The 12,705-nt window shown below is 38.8% G+C and overlaps 1 protein-coding gene across 7 annotated transcripts in view; it reads left to right on the top strand.

Annotated features, from left to right (window-relative positions):
- ADCYAP1R1 (ADCYAP receptor type I) overlaps nucleotides 1–12,705 on the top strand; it is a 150,923-nt gene that overhangs the window by 83,565 nt on the left and 54,653 nt on the right. The gene's annotated exons all lie outside the window — the stretch shown is intronic.

Raw genomic sequence — 12,705 nt, 5'->3', positions numbered from 1 at the left:
TTCACTTAGATAGTCAGTATAAATGGAAATCAAAAACTCTACAGTGGTCTGGAGTTGGGCCTCAGTTTAAAAAAATACTGTAGAAAACCAGGATATTTGTGTGTAGAGATGTGTGTGTGTGTCCACAGGAGTGGGAGGGAATGTGTGAAAAAAAGCCTTCACAGACTATACAACATGAAAATATCACCAACTCTAATTGCTAAAGGGGATGTTCTGCCTTTGGGTCTCCATTGAAATCAATGAGACCTGAAACTGTGTTTCAGTCTTGGACAACTAATCATCACAAACCTATTTTAGAAAATAACTAAAACTCAGAGCACGTTCTGCTCATGCCTAAGGAGAACATAGGCATGGATTCCTGGAGAGACCAGGATCCCCATCATGCCTTTTTGTGGTCTGTAGAAATGAGACATCACCATCTTTCTGCCCCTTGCAGTTGGCATCATCAACCAAGCAAATAAATGAAAGATCGGAAATTTGGGCTGTTTCTGCTTCTGGCACGCATTGCTGTCTAACAGAGTTGTCCTTTGTCTTGCAAAAATTATTGCAGATAGTCAGCTAGGCTGGTGCATTTTCTCTTTTCTCTCCTTCTGCTACAGTTTTAAGCTTGGACCAAAAGTCCCACGCACTCACCATGCTTGGTAAGCAAACCCTATTAGACCTCAGCTTCAAACCTTACACAATCCAGCTGCTTCTCCCACCTGAGTTGCTATTAAAAGGAGAATCTACTTAGTAGTGGTAATACTAACTGTTTGACCTCGTTATTAATATTACCTAGTACTTTTTAATGGGAAGAGGCCCTGTGAAGCTACCATTTGAATGATAACAAAAACCCCTTGTCTTTTCTCGATTTTTTCAACGTTTGAAATACATGAAAATGTGCCAGGTAAAAATGAGAGTGTGTGGACAGGAGGAAATAACTATTAAGTTGTTCACACAGATAGATAAATTAATTAGATGTTCTCTTGAAATTCCTTTTTTATTTTTTTCATGATTCCATGAAATTATCTTCCCAACTGAATGACTGACAGAGGCGAAGTCCTCCCATCCACGTTAGCTAATAACAAGCCTTTGCTGATAATTCGCAGTTTTGTACATCTCCTCCCAACACCCATCTAAGCTACTGCAAATCACTTAATTAGCACTGTCCATTGAGGAACAAGTTCATCATTGTCCCCCAGGATCCTTTTTCCCAAAGATTATTTTACGAATGAATTATTCATTTACAGTCTTGAGTCAAAAATCCACCTTCTCTGCGTTGCCACACACCAAGCACAATTTGTGGGAGACAGGAAATGTTTCATACACAGCTTCAGGAATGCTGAAATCCTCACATTTAAATACATCCATTTGAGCTCATCCAGACACTGAAGAACTGCCAATGCTCTTGTGAAATGGAAAAGAATTTAAAGGTGATCATTACCTCATCTAAATTTACCCATATGAAACTCAAGGTTTTTCTCTATATGAGTCCTCTAGATTCTATCTGTAGTCAGTGGAGAGAAAGAGACCCACAGAAGGCAATTTATGTTATTCCGAGAGATATGAGGTTAATCATACTTTGGAGATACCTCTCTTCATCCGACAAGTACTAAGGGCAATTCACTTAAACTAGACACCTAATTTTTGAATGGGGAAAAATAAGTCCCTCTTTAAATTATCAGTAATTATAAAAATATAATTACTACTATAATTCTATGTGCTTTAATTATAACTAGTATAATTAAACAATCTTTACTGCTGTAATATTGGTTCAATATTGACTCTGGGTACAATGACACTTACTGTGCCATCCATGTTTAGTGATAATAAAACAGCCACCACATCAGCATCCAGTAGGATTTGTATCTAGCATGGGTAAGGAAATATTCTTCCCCCTTTCAGGTTTGTTTTGTGTCTTCATTTATTTATTCCAATTCTCCATGACTTTGTAATTGGTTTTTCTTTACTACTTGTCATTCAGCCTGATTGTCAAACCAATTCCGGTCATCCTTTGCACAGGATATACACTCAACAGAAGTTTTTGCTATCAGTTATCAGTGATGCTTGCAGCCTGCAGACAAAATACTTTTATGTTATTTATTGCACATCAACAGATGGCTGATATATTGCTATCTTCTGATATAACTGCAGGAGGCCTGCTGCTCAAGACAGCGCCTGTCCAAATTTCCATTAGGACTCCTCCTTTTCAGTGGCTTGTAACTTACACCCCCTACATACCCTCAAGCTACAGTGTGCTAACACATGGTAACGTAACATAACACTTTTCTCTCTCCATGCCTGTTTTGGATGCAATGCTCAAGAGATATTGCCAGTTTGATACTATGAGAATAGGGCCGTGTACATCTACAGCACAGGAAATCTCCTCCACTGACGATTTGTCCACACACCTCTGCCATGGAACTTTTAACTATTCTTTAATGTCTCTGATGCTTCTATTTATATCCCACACAAATATGTTACCTTTTCACTTTTACTGATGAAATTTCTTTTCCATGGTGCTATCATTTCTCTAATTAAGGCTATGAGGGCTCTTGAGAAATCATAGAATCATAGAATAGTTTGGGTTGGAAGAGACCTTTAAAGGTCATCTAGTCCAACCCCCCCTGCCATGGGCAGGGACATCTTCAACTAGATCAGGTTGCTCCAAGCCCCATCCAACCTGACCTTGAATGTTTCCAGGGGTGAGGCATCTACACCCTCTCTGGGCAATCTGTTACAGTGTTTCACCACCCTCATCATAAAAAACTTCTTCCTTATATCTAGTCTGAATCTACCCTCTTTTAGTTTAAAACCATTACCCCTTGTCCTATCACAATAGGCCCTGCTAAAATGTTTGTCCCCATCTTTATTATAAGCCCCCTTTAAGTACTGGAAGGCTGCTATAAGATCTCCCCAGAGCCTTCTCTTCTCCAGGCTGAACAGCCCCAACTTTCTCAGCCTTTCTTTATAGGACAGATGTCCCATCCCTCTGATCATTTTTGTGACCCTCCTCTGGATCCACTCCAAAATCTCCATGTCTTTCCTGTGCTAGAGACCCCAGAGCTGGATGCAGTACTCCAGGTGGGGTCTCACCAGAGCAGAGAAGACAGGCAGAAGCACCTCCCTTAATCTGCTGGCCACACTTCTCTTGATGCAGCCCAGGATACTGTTGACCTTCTGGGCTGTGAGCACACATTGCCAGCTCATGTCCAGCTTTTCATGTGCCAGTACCCTGTAGTCCTTCTCTGCAGGGCTGCTCTCAATCTCTTCATCCCCCAGCCTGTATTGATACCAGGGGTTGACCAGGTGCAGGACCTTGCATTTGGCCTTGTTGAACCTCATGAGGTTCACACAAGCCCAATTCTCAAGCTAGTCCAGGTCCCTCTGGATGGCATCCCATCCCTCAGGCATGTCAACTGCACCACTCAACTTGGTGTCATCTGCAAACTTGCTGAGGGTGCACTCAATACCACTATGTCATTGATGAAGATATTAAACAGTACTGGTCCCAATACAGACCTCTGGGGGACACCACTTGTCACTGACCTCCATCTGGACATTGAGCTGTTGACCACTACCCTCTGGATGTGACCAGCCAAACAATTCCTCATCCATTTGGTCCTAGTATGGTTGGTAGGACCCACTTTAACTAGGTGTTTTTTCTCTTCAGGGCCACAACGGGGCTGAAGTCTGTTCCTCCAAGTGGTGGCCCTGGGCCCGTAAACAAAAATATATGGTGACTGAACACAGACAAACAAGGGGGGAGGTGAGAAGAATTGTGAAAACTTTTCTTCAAATTTTAATGTAAAAATTGGCATCAAATTTGGAATTAGCACATTAAAATACCATAAAATGGACCATTTGATCAAGAAGAGTGTTGATGCTATTATTTTAAATTCATTTGGAATCATTGCAGTAAAGATATAATAGGAGTGTGGGCATTAACAGATTAACTTATTTCCCCTTCTCTCCAAATGTGAAGACCCTTCGTGAAAAAATTGAAATAAATATTTGATGCAGTCTAGTGCTTTAAATCCTGAATTAAGTCTTGGTGGTCCACAGTCACAAAAAGTATTTAAAGGGGCTCCGTGGTGAAGGAAAGGTAGAGAACCCCTGATCTAACCCATCTCCCTCCTCAAAGACAAGGTTAGCTCAATATGATGTATTCCAGAGCTTAACTAACATGTTACCTGTTAATGAGAAATACTTTTTTTTAAAATAAAAGTCATATATTTTTTAGAAAAAAAAAATACATATAAATTAAAAGCTCTATCATAACTAGAGCTATGTAAAATAAAGGGCTGAAATAACACTTAGACATTATTTGCCTATAAATTACAGACTTGTTCACATACCATACTTCACATTTGACCTGTAGCAGGGTGATAGTATGACCCTAAGGGAGGAGTAGACAGTCCAGTGTAAACATATGTCCTGCTTTATATATCTCCCTACAGGATTGCTAACAAAAGTGACAGCTGCTACGTCTTGTAGTGCTGGGTTTGAGGGGGGTTTGGACATCTGTTCAGTATGAATAAAACCAAGATTCATAATTCATTAGATAAACAAATAAACATTTATTCTGGAGTAGTCTGAAATCTCTGCAGATCTGGCTGGATTTGACTTGTGACCCCAGGTTGGAAATATCTACATCCATAATCACTCTCCTGGGCGAATCAGCATGGTTTTTCAATATCATCTCTGCTGATTTTAATTAGTCAGGTATATCCATTTCAGTGAGGGCTCGATGAAAAAAGTCACTTTTTTATGATGGTTCCTTCAGTAAAGAGTTATTAGATAACTAGAATGTTTCTAAGATACAGCTAATCAAATTTTATAGATTGTTATAGTATCCTCTGGCTGCTGCTATGTTTCTAGAATATGTAACTAGGCTAAGCACTGACACTAATATTTATTAATAACATATTCATTCTTAATACAGCAAAATTTTTATATGACCATAAATCATTTTTAAAAACAGTAGCAATAACTTTAAATTATATTTTTAAAAAGTTTGATTTATGAAGCACTGAAGCACCTCTAGGTACAGCTGCTTGTATAACACAGGCAAACCATATGTTGTGTTAATCTTAAAGAGAGGGTAGGAGTATCTACCTCACTTGGCTTTGCTTATCTAAAAGTTATACATGTAAGTCTGAACTGATCACATGGATTTCTGCTTCAGTAAATGGAAAACAGTGGGTACTTGTAGAAGATGCTTCCTCTGACCTATCTCAAATATTTATCTTGAGATGAATGAAGTCACTGGAGAGGGCTGGTTGTTTTATAAATTTTGGAAAGGAATTTGGCTGTGTTGACTTGGATTTGTGATTTCCATATGCAGTAAAATGAAAAAAAAAGAGACTGCACAATAAAAATTGACCAATTAAACTGTCATCTGCAGAGACACTTTGATGAAAAATTATCTATGGATTTATCTAAAAATACCAAGTGTTGCTGTTTTTAATTTGAAAATATACTCTGCTCTAACCTTCACTGCAATTGCACTGAGGAGTAACATTTGATCTGTTGTCGTCATACAGAAAACCTAAGGTCAAATCCCATGCTGTGTGTTTGGTGACCCTTCCTTGTAAAATTTCATTTCACCTCTCTGGTCCTCCAAAATCACCCGAATTTTTCATTTCCTTTCAGATGCAGACTGTGAATAAAAAGATAGTTCTCAAAATCTCTCCACATGAAAAGAACATATTAGCTCCTGAATCTTTTCTAATCTAGTATGTTAAGGAATTACAGTGGTTTTCCTTCTAGAGGGTTCCTAAATATTAATTTCTTTTCCCCTTCAACATTCATTTCTTTGATTGGTATCCATCAGTTCATGATTTTACATTCACCCAGAGCTACAACTTCCATGATGTCCCTGTTGTATATTATGCTTTCTCCAGTGCCTTCCCAGTATGAACTCCAGTGACAACCACTCTGGAACAGGGTATATTTAAAGCATTCTAAGGTATCATTGCAAAGGAAGGTAAAAAAAAGTGTGTCAAGCTGTGGTGTTGCATTTCAGTATGACATAGCAAGACCTAGAGATGGTCTCAATGTAGTGATCTGCACTCCCAGCTGTAAAATTTTCTCTGTTGTTATTTTTCCCTTTTTTTCCCAGACAGAGGTGATACTGCTGGCAGTGGAAATCTACAGAAGCCAAGTCTGTGATTTCTTTCTTTGCTCTGCACAGCTGAGATATTCTAGAACCTATAAAGCCACATTACTCAAACAGACCATTGAAAGAAACCCAATAGCCAGATCAGAAATAAGCATATTTTTAGATCTTTGATTTGCAATAAAAACTAATACAAATTATAATAGGCAGTTTCTGAGCATTGCCATATGCTCCACATTGAGAAAATGCTTTCATTCACAAATCCAAATAATAAATATGATTAGCTCATGATGAATCTTCCAGCAGTTCAGAATTTTTATCTAGTGCTCAGTCTAGGACACCACCTGCTACACCCAAAAGAACATTACTATGGTTTACTATGTAAGACAGGAAATGTACATAGTTTTTACCAAAGACGTAAAATGCATCCTATGTTTATACCAGGATTAAGGGGTCCTAATTAAAATCCAATAAAATAATGTGTCCAGGTATTATAGAGTTTAGGAGGGAATTATATCCTGTGCTTACATTTTTGAGCTAAAGTGTTTGGCTTCCTGCTACTCTGGAAGTTATATGACTTCGGTGCTCGGCCAACCAGCTTTATTGTCCATGAGAACAAGAAATTGAAAATAGTCTAACACTGATCCCATTAAAAACACTGGGAGACACGCAAATACTTTGTTGTAAGAATAGCAAGCCTCATATATTCTGCACTAGAGATATCATGGGTGGACAATGAAATTTGTGAATGCAGGGTTAATTGGATTTGGGAAGCCATCTGTGGCTTTTTTCTCTTGTCTGAGTTTAGATATTATCCTTAATCAAACAGAAGATGACAAAAGAAGAGTTAATGAGAGTGGAAGTGATACTACATGTTCATATGTGGGAAGCCCTTCTGTGTCATTTCTGAGGAAATAGACCCAGTAAAGTCTTTAAGTGCTGACTACGTACCACTGTGAAAATGGTACATAACTCCCAAACTGCGTGAAAAGACAATAAAAGTCATTGTCTTCCCAAGGTGAAAGCTGTTGAAAATATTTGCAAGTTGGAGTTTCTATTAGTTTGGGTTATATATTGATATTTTTTGATATAGACAGAAAGAAAAGGTGACTGTTAAAGATCAGGAGCCTCCTAAGCGACAAAATGTATCTAGAAGTTTGTACACTTATTTTCTACTAAAATAGAAGATGCAGGTTTTCTTATCTAGTAGCTGAAATTAAGGTCAACATTGCAGCAGATTGAAATTGGAAATTGCATTTTCCTGTCAAATAGGCAATGCAAAAGATCGGTGTAAAGGTTTAGATTTCCATTGAAGTATATCTCACCCCTGGTGGGCATTTCAACATCCTGCATGAAAACAGAGGGAAGAAAAACACTGGAACCAAGGAGTAGTCTCTGAAAAACAGACATGACCCATCCCAGAGCATTTTCATCATGGGAATAATAATGAGCCATCAGAGCTTAATTAGTCTCTAGTTGCCTAGCTGCAACCAGGACTTCATGCATACCTTAGTTTCATCCTTCATTTTATGTAAGATCCTATGTAGCATTCAGAAGCAAGTTCAATGCAAAGGTATCTGGATTTTTATATATATGCCAGCTAAAGGTTTTGTCAGCCTTTCAAAGCTGTCTGCAGATTGTATATGTATTATTGTTGCTTAGTGTTCAGCAAGTCCTAGAAAGAATTGTGACGTAAAGAACAGATACAAGAGACCTACCAAGTGTTGATGTTAAAAATAGTAAGTCTAGACAATAACCAAGACAATAGTGCTTACTAGAATACAAGTCCTTTCCTGCTGGTTTTCATTCCTAGACTTTCCACAGGCAGGAAAGTCATGGGAGTATTTCAGCTTTTCCAAAGCAAGGAGGACAAGCTATAATTAAGCATGCCTTCTCGGTCACAGCATCACAAAGTCTATCTGCAATGCAGAGGGAAATGGGAGGAAAATATTGACATCAAAGAACAGTAACTGTAACTACATTTCCAATCAAGTACTTAAGGCCTCATAGATGCTTTTTACAAGAAAAGGACATTTTATGTCCTTTCCCATCAAATTATGGGGACACAGGACTCTGCCTCTGATATTCAAACATATAATGTGACAAAGAGCATTTCAGCTAAAGATCAAGTCCTTGGTCCTTTGCAAGATGACATCCTGCAGTGGCCAGGGGAAAGTAACACAACTCAAGACCTTTGTCAATATGATATGAAAGCTAATTTGGCCTTGGAAAATAAAAAAATCATGCTCCTCTGGGTAGCATGCAAGGGTGGAAAATGCTGAAAGCTGCTGAGTAGCTTGGACAGCAAAAGGTAATACATTGAAGTATCACTGTAGGCACAACATGGACAGATACTTCAAACTTTACTAGCAGTCTTCACTCTATTCTTGTTTCTTCTCTTGAATCAAATAACTGAGGAGTTCCAGTTGATTGCAAGACTTAGGTGTGGTGGGCACATATTCATGCTTGCCTTTAAGCAAGTGATTTAATATGCTCTCTTCTCTCTCCACCCGACGTTTCCTATTTTCTGTTTCTTGTTTGAAAAACATTTGCTTTTCTCTGAAATATGACCCCTGTCTCATTTGGAGCTAGGAGACCCTTCAATAGTATTTGCATTGATCTAGCACTCCAGTGGATGCTCCTCTGACAGGCAGCCTCATAGGAAGGATACACATAACGTTTAGATGATGTCTAGCAGTTGCTATGGTGACCTCAGTCCGCTGCTAGTTTCACAGCCTTTGATAGGAAAGAGGAAGGAAAGAAGAAAGTCATAATTTCCCTTACATGTTGTTGATCATATCTGTACATCAGTCCTGCCTCAGCCAGCCCTATATACTATGGCCTTTATGTTCTCCATATGGCACCTCACTGGTATTCTCCTATGATCTCCAGGCATAATTCACTGGGTCTTCTTGTATCTATGTCATGAAACCATGTGCACTAAAAGTAGTATGGGATATAGGAAGAAAGGACTTTATATCGGTTCCATCACTGCCTTTACTGCAATGTTTTGCACAAACCACTGGATAACAAAGAAGTTGCAGAAGTTAGTTCTTCTCATCCTGTGGTAGATGTCTAAAACAAATCACCCTCTGGAAGTGCCAGTCTCTTTGCCTTTAATGGGAAGAAACTTAAAAACCTTAATTTATCTTCAAGTGGGTAAATTGAATGGGATTAATTTGCCCCACAGAATCCGTTCCTCAGACGTCCTTAGGCATCAGTTCTTATTCAAACATACAAATATGAACCAGGCTTCCTAATCTTACCCCTAATTTTCCTCTGCCTCAGTTTTCTTGTTTTCTAAATACAATAAACAATGCCACTTGATTTTGTACTGTCTCTGTGTAAGTACTATGTTCACAAATTGCTTTGACAAAGCAAACATTAATATGGAGTAAATGCCAAGTGACTAATGACTTTCAATCTGTAGTTCAAAGTATTGCCTATGGGGCATGAGGCTGGAAAGGCCAAAACCCCTAGAAATAGTGGAGGGCAGCACGTAGCACAGGGAAGGGTGCGGGAACCTGTAAGACCACATACTCTGCAACCTTGCCTGGCTGCTACTTTCTACAGATCCTGTTAATGAGATTGTAAAGACCTGATTCTGGATCTCTTCCCCCCTCCCCCCCCAAAAAAGCCATAATAAAGGAACTGGGATGGTTGGATAGTGTGCATGTGTGATCATGTGTTCCCAGGTACAGGACTGGGCAGAGGGCAGAGTGTGCAAGCAGTATCTGTGTGAGGAGCTTAGAATGTTCCAGAAAAGCTGCTAAGTAGACTGCTGTTCCTGGCTGTGGCTTTGCCAGCTGGCTGAACAGATTGCTGGTGCAGAAGAGCAGCATGCAGCAATAAGGAAGGGAGCGAAAAGGCACGGTGTGGTGGATGCTGTGGAGTCGGGCAGGGGAGCTCGCTGATTTATTTCGTATTTATAAATTAAATGTTAAGCTTCTAATCAGTGCTATATAAAACAGGAAAAAATTGAATTCATGCCTAACCAGCTCATTAACCACATAGCTGGACAGCACGATAACAAGTGATTGTAGGAAATGTTTTCCACAACCTCTCTCTGCCCCAGACTCTGCACTTTCTGAAGGGACAGAGTTAACATGCAGTAAGAACAGTGCGAGCTTTGCACATTGATCTTAATGCTGTTGAAATTCAACCTTTTGAGGGATTACCTATGTGGACCAGTCCTGCAACCCATAATACTGAGATGGGAACAACAGGAATAAGGAAAAAGTGTGGGCCAGCCATTTCAGGACAGAATAGTTTTGGAAGCCTTTCATTCCCCACCCTGCCACTAATAAGGGACAAATGTTGGAACAAAAGGGTTAAATGCAAGTATGTTCAGATAAACAAACCTATGGGAGATAAAACAGTTGTCATGCCAGCTGACATGAAAGCAGCCAGCACAAGTCTGGCACTAAGGAGAAGATCTAAAAGGCTGCACTGAGCTCCGAGGCTCATCGTACACCGGCTGATTTTTGGCTTTAGTTTTATCAGTCCAGTTCACTTGAAACCAGAAGCAACAATTGCTTGCATAAAATTTCTCATCAGCTGATGGGTAGTGAGGAGGTAGTTATGCTTTCTGGGACTCAGCAAAAGAAAACCAAGGAAGAAAGTCTGATAGATGTGCAAGAAAAGGGCATGAAAGGTCTGGGTCTCTGCCACTAACTCTATGGGAAGCCATTGGCAAGTCCTTTGACTTTTTTTTCCCCCTTCTTTCACCTCTTCATGTAGAAGATAGAAATAAGCAATATTTTACGTGTTTGCTTTCTCTGTTTGGTCTTTGGAACTGACTATTCAACATTCTGATGGATCTTCTCTAGGGTCTCTAAGTAGTACTGTAAATAACATCTAATTAATAATGCCAGTTAAAACACTAATGGAAAATTTGCTTTGCTTCCCAAAGAGTGACACTTACCTATTCAGTCTGGTCAAATAGTGAATAACACTATCAGTCAATATACTGGATAAACCATCCTTTGTCAAGGATAATATTAGCTTCCTTGGGAGTTTATTGACTAATGTGAGCAATTATTGATTTAATAGATGGTGTTCTAAGACACTGCTTAATAGCTGCTGTTCTCTCCATCTTCCCATAGTTTGGTCTGTGCTGTTATTTAACTACATGTGAGGAGCACAGGTGTCATTCATGTAGGTCATAACTGTAATCCTTGAATTAAACCCCTGAAAAATGGGTTTCCAGTCAAAATGCAGATGAAAAGTGTATTTTATTTATTCTTCATTTCTGGGAGACTAATATACTTTATCTAGCCTGTCATATAATCATCTCGATGGGCTCTCTCTGATTCCTCAGTGAAATCTAATGCACCAGTTTCTCACTGTTTACGTCCTAAGAGAAAGGCAATGAGAGGACTTGTGTGAAAGCCCATGCAGTGAGGTGCCCTACAGTTTTGCCCATTACATCACTGACACCAGAGTAAATTTGCTGAGATTGCTCTAGAGTCAGAAAGGCACTCAGGTGAAAAAAAAAAACCCACAAAAGTACAATTTCAGGGTAATAGTCTGAAAGATGAGAGGGAATGCACTATATCTGGACTTCTTACAACCCCAGCTCCAATGAAAGCTCAGACTTTCCCCTATATATGTAGACATGGTAAACGTTAAGCACAGAAATAATCCAAATGAACTCCATTGCTCTCTGATACGTGTGAGCAAACATAGCCATTGGCACAGTTATCTGTCATGTAAACATCCATATTCTGGTGCAGGATACATAAACATATGGTGTCAGAGAGAAGGGCGACAGCAGAAGCACGCAGGAATTTAAAGCCAGATGGTGGCTGTATGTTCCTTCATTGTGTGCTTATATATGTATTTATATATATGCATATACACACACATAGAATTGTGCATACGTTATCACAACACTCATTAGACGAAGTTTGACTTTTAGTTGTAATTCAGAGCATAATGTTCACTGTAATCTAATTGACTTTGCAGTAGCTTAACTTATTAGTGAAAATTAAGTTGACGGATCAAACCTAAAAGCCTGTATAGTAAAAGACTGTACTGGAACTTTCTTCAGTACATTAACAAGGACTCAGATGTAGAAAAATATGTTCATAAAAGGCAAGTTTGTTCCTACAGCAATCAGAAAATTAACATTGTTGAAAATGTGAATCCTTTCATAATGTTCAAACACAAATAAAATGCAATAATAAAACTAAAATCTAATATTTTAATATCAATGTGACTACCTACCACCCATATTTAGAGTGAAATAATGGTAATTTTTATTTCCTCTTTTTTAGATAATAGGAAAAATTAGCTAAAATTAAAACATTTAAATTTCAAAAATATATTTTTCTGAGCCATCAGTGTGATATGCCAGGAACATCAGGCTTCAATCTACTTAAAATTGGCCTGGTCTTCCTCCCACAATTTTGTAATATCACATTTCAAGATTGAAGCCGCACTGTGCAACTAGTAAACTAAAACTGGATTTTTATGAGTCAAAAAAATTTTGGAGGTTTTTAGCAGCTTCTTATTACCCTGCTTCTGTGGGTCAGACTGTTGAGTAAGATGATCTCATGTAAGGAACCAATTCCATTATGAGCTACTGATTTAAGTGACAACAG

Source organism: Strix aluco, chromosome 1, assembly GCF_031877795.1.
Source record: "Strix aluco isolate bStrAlu1 chromosome 1, bStrAlu1.hap1, whole genome shotgun sequence".
NCBI lineage: Eukaryota > Metazoa > Chordata > Aves > Strigiformes > Strigidae > Strix > Strix aluco.
Note: the sequence above shows the minus strand (reverse complement) of the source record. Positions and strands in the feature narration are given on the sequence as shown.